This window comes from Daphnia magna, linkage group LG1 (assembly GCF_020631705.1).
Source record: "Daphnia magna isolate NIES linkage group LG1, ASM2063170v1.1, whole genome shotgun sequence".
NCBI classification, from domain to species: domain Eukaryota; kingdom Metazoa; phylum Arthropoda; class Branchiopoda; order Diplostraca; family Daphniidae; genus Daphnia; species Daphnia magna.
The window spans coordinates 5,035,166-5,040,857 of NC_059182.1; positions in this window are offsets into that span (position 1 = coordinate 5,035,166).

Genomic DNA, 5,692 nt, shown 5'->3' on the forward strand with positions numbered 1-5,692 from the left:
CAGTATGCTTCGTTCAGTTTTGTCTGAATACAAGTATATTTGATGCAGTATACATATAGAAGTAAAAACTCATGGTATAATAGTGTATTCACATTGAATACAAGTATATTCCATGCAATTTACATATAGAAGTAAAAACTCATGGTATAACAGTGTATTCACATTGAATACAAGTATATTTGATGCTGTTTACATATAGAAGTAAAAACTCATGGTATACCAGTGTATTCACATTGAATACAAGTATATTCCATGCAGTTTACATATAGAAGTAAAAACTCATGGTATAACAGAGGATTCACATTGAATACTAGTATATTTGATGCTGTTTACATATAAAAGTAAAAACTCATGGTATAACAGTGTATTCACATTGAATACAAGTATTTTTGATGCTGTTTACATATTGAAGTAAAAACTCATGGTATAACAGTGTATTCACATTGAATACAAGTATATTCCATGCAGTTTACAGATAGAAGTAAAAACTCGTGGTATAACAGTGTATTCACATCGAATACAAGTATATTTGATGCTGTTTACATATAGAAGTAAAAACTCATGGTATAACAGTGTATTCACATTGAATACAAGTTTATTTGATGCTGTTTACATATAGAAGTAAAAACTCATGGTATAACAGTGTATTCACATTGAATACAAGTATATTTGATGCAGTATACATATAGAAGTAAAAACTCATGGTATAACAGTGTATTCACATTGAATACAAGTATATTCCATGCAGTTTAAATATAGAAGTAAAAACTCATGGTATAACAGTGTATTCACATTGAATACAAGTATATTTGATCCTGTTTACATATAGAAGTAGAAACTCATGGTATAAGAGTGTATTCACATTGAATACTCGTATATTTGATGCTGTTTACATATAGAAATAAAAACTCATGGTATAACAGCGTATTCACATTGAATACAAGTATATTTGATTCAGTATACATATAGAAGTAAAAACTCAGGGTATAACAGTGTATTCACATTGAATACAAGTATATTTGATGCAGTATACATATAGAAGTAAAAACTCATGGTATAACAGTTTATTCACATTGAATACAAGTATATTCCATGCAGTTTACATATAGAAGTAAAAACTCATGGTATAACAGTGTATTCACATTGAATACAAGTATATTTGATCCTGTTTAAATATAGAAGTAGAAACTCATGGTATAACAGTGTATTCACATTAAATACAAGTATATTTGATGCAGTATACAAATAGAAGTAAAAACTCATGGTATAACAGTGTATTCACATTGAATACAAGTATATTTGATGCTGTTTACATATAGAAGTAAAAACTCATGGTATAACAGTGTATTCACATTAAATACAAGTATATTCCATGCAGTTTACATATAGAAGTAAAAACTCATGGTATAACAGTGTATTCACATTGAATACAAGTATATTTGATCCTGTTTAAATATAGAAGTAGAAACTCATGGTATAACAGTGTATTCACATTGAATACAAGTATATTTGATGCAGTATACATATAGAAGTAAAAACTCATGGTATAACAGTGTATTCACATTGAATACAAGTATATTTGATGCTGTTTACATATAGAAGTAAAAACTCATGGTATAACAGTGTATTCACATTCAATACAAGTATATTTGATGCTGTTTACATATCGAAGTAAAAACTCATGGTATAACAGTGTATTCACATTGAATACAAGTATATTTGATGCAGTATACATATAGACGTAAAAACTCATGGTATAACAGTGTATTCACATTGAATACAAGTATATTTGATGCTGTTTACATATAGAAGTAAACACTCATGGTATAACAGTGTATTCTTATTGAATACAAGTATATTTGATGCAAGTTACATACATAAGAAGTAAAAACTCATGGTATAACAGTGTATTCACATTGAATACAAGTATATTTGATGCTGTTTACATATAGAAGTAAACACTCATGGTATAACAGTGTATTCTTATTGAATACAAGTATATTTGATGAAGTTTACATATAGAAGTAAAAACTCATGGTATAACAGTGTATTCACATTGAATACAAGTATATTTGATCCTGTTTATATATAGAAGTAAAAACTCATGGTATAACAGTGTATTCACATTGAATACAAGTATATTTGATCCTGTTTACATATAGAAGTAGAAACTCATGGTATAACAGTGTATTCACATTGAATAAAAGTATATTTGATGCAGTATACATATTGAAGTAAAAACTCATGGTATAACAGTGTATTCACATTGAATACAAGTATATTTAATGCAGTATACATATGAAAGTAAAAACTCATGGTATAACAGTGTATTCTTATTGAATACAAGTATATTTCATGAAGTTTACATATAGAAGGAAAAACTCATGGTATAAAAGTGTATTCACATTGCACACAAGTATATTTGATGCAGAATACATATAGAAGTAAAAACTCATGGTATAACAGTGTATTCACATTCAATACAAGTATATTTGATGCAGTATACATATAGAAGTAAAAACTCATGGTATAACAGTGTATTCACATTGAATACAATTATATTTGATGCTGTTTACATATAGAAGTAAAAACTCATGGTATAACAGTGTATTCACATTGAATACAAGTATATTTGATGCTGTTTACGTATAGAAGTAAAAACTCATAGTATAACAGTGTATTCACATTGAATACAAGTATATTTGATGCAGAATACATATAGAAGTAAAAGCTCATGGTATAACAGTGTATTCACATTGAATACAAGTATATTTGATCCTGTTTACATATAGAAGTAGAAACTCATAGTATAACAGTGTATTGACATTGAATGCTAGTATATTTGATGCAGAATACATATAGAAGTAAAAACTCATGGTATAACAGTGTATTCACATTGAATACAAGTATATTTGATGCTGTTTACATATAGAAGTAAAAACTCATCGTATAACAGTGTATTCACATTGAATACAAGTATATTTGATGCTGTTTACATACAGAAGTAAAAACACATGGTATAACAGTGTATTCACATTGAATACAAGTATATTTGATGCAGTATTCATATAGAAGTAAAAACTCATGGTATAACAGTGTATTCACATTGAATACAAGTATATTTTATGCTGTTTACATGTAGAAGTAAAAACTCATGGTATAACAGTGTATTCACATTGAATACAAGTATATTTGATGCAGTATACATATAGAAGTAAAAACTCATAGGTATAACAGTGTATTCACATTGAATACAAGTATATTTGATGCTGTTTACATATAGAAATAAAATCATGTTATAACAGTGTATTCACATTGAATACAAGTATATTTGATGCAGTATACATATAGAAGTAAAAACTCATGGTATAACAGTGTATTCTTATTGAATACAAGTATATTTGATGCAGTTTACATATAGAAGTAAAAACTCATGGTATAACAGTGTATTCACATTGAATACAAGTATATTTGATCCTGTTTATATATAGAAGTAAAAACTCATGGTATAACAGTGTATTCACATTGAATACAAGTATATTTGATCCTGTTTACATATAGAAGTAGAAACTCATGGTATAACAGTGTATTCAAATTGAATACAAGTATATTTGATGCAGTTTACATATAGAAGTAAAAACTAATGGTATAACAGTGTATTCACATTGAATACAAGTATATTCCATGCAGTTTACTTATAGAAATTTTAATTCATGGTATAACAGTGGATTCACATTGAATACAAGTATATTTGATCCTGTTTATATATAGAAGTAAAAACTCATGGTATAACAGTGTATTCACATTGAATACAAGTATATTTGATCCTGTTTACATATAGAAGTAGAAACTCATGGTATAACAGTGTATTCACATTGAATACAAGTATATTTGATGCAGTATACATATAGAAGTAAAAACTCATGGTATAACAGTGTATTCACTTAAATACAAGTATATTTGATACTGTTTACATATAGAAGTAGAAACTCATGGTATAACAGTGTATTCTTATTGAATACAAGTATATTTGATGCTGTTTACATATAGAAGAAAAACTCATGGTATAACAGTGTATTCACATTGAATACAAGTATATTTGATGCAGAATACATATAGAAGTAAAAACTCACGGTATAACAGTGTATTCACATTCAATACAAGTATATTTGATGCAGTATACATATAGAAGTAAAAACTCATGGTATAACAGTGTATTCACATTGAATACAAGTATATTTGATGCTGCTTACATACAGAAGTAAAAACTAATGGTATGACAGTGTATTCACATTGAATACAAGTATATTTGATGCAGTATTCATATAGAAGTAAAACTCATGGTATAACAGTGTATTCACATTGAATACAAGTATATTTGATGCTGTTTACATATAGAAGTAAAAAATCATGTTATAACAGTGTATTCACATTGAATACAAGTATATTTGATGCTGTTTACATACAGAAGTAAAAACTCATGGTATAACAGTGTATTCTTATTGAATACAAGTATATTTGATGCTGTTTACATATAGAAGTAAAAACTCATGGTATAACAGTGTATTCACATTGAATACAAGTATATTTGATGCAGAATACATATAGAAGTACAAACTCATGGTATAACAGTGTATTCACATTGAATACAAGTATACTTGATGCAGTATACATATAGAAGTAAATAACTCGAATGGTATAACAGTGTATTCACATTGAATACAAGTATATTTGATGCTGTTTACATATAGAAATAAAATCATGTTATAACAGTGTATTCACATTGAATACAAGTATATTTGATGCAGAATACATATAGAAGTAAAAACTCATGGTATAACAGTGTAATCTTATTGAATACAAGTATATTTGATGCAGTTTACATATAGAAGTAAAAACTCATGGTATAACAGTGTATTCACATTGAATACAAGTATATTTGATCCTGTTTATATATAGAAGTAAAAACTCATGGTATAACAGTGTATTCACATTGAATACAAGTATATTTGATCCTGTTTACATATAGAAGTAGAAACTCATGGTATAACAGTGTATTCACATTGAATACAAGTATATTTGATGCAGTTTACATATAGAAGTAAAAACTCATGGTATAACAGTGTATTGACATTGAATACAAGTATATTCCATGCAGTTTACATATAGAAATTTTAACTCATGGTATAACAGTGGATTCACATTGAATACAAGTATATTTGATGCTGTTTACGTATAGAAGTAAAAACTCATGGTATAACAGTGTATTCACATTGAATACAAGTATATTTGATGCAGTATACATATAGAAGTAAAAACTCATGGTATAACAGTGTATTCACATTGAATACAAGTATATTTAATGCAGTATACATGTAGAAGTAAAAACTCATGGTATAACAGTGTATTCTTATTGAATACAAGTATATTTGATGAAGTTTACATATAGAAGGAAAAACTCATGGTATAACATTGTATTCACATTGAACACAAGTATATTTGATGCAGAATACATATAGAAGTAAAAACTCATGGTATAACAGTGTATTCACATTCAATACAAGTATATTTGATGCAGTATACATATAGAAGTAAAAACTCATGGTATAACAGTGTATTCACATTGAATACAAGTATATTTGATGCTGTTTACACATAGAAGTAAAAACTCATGGTATAACAGTGTATTCAC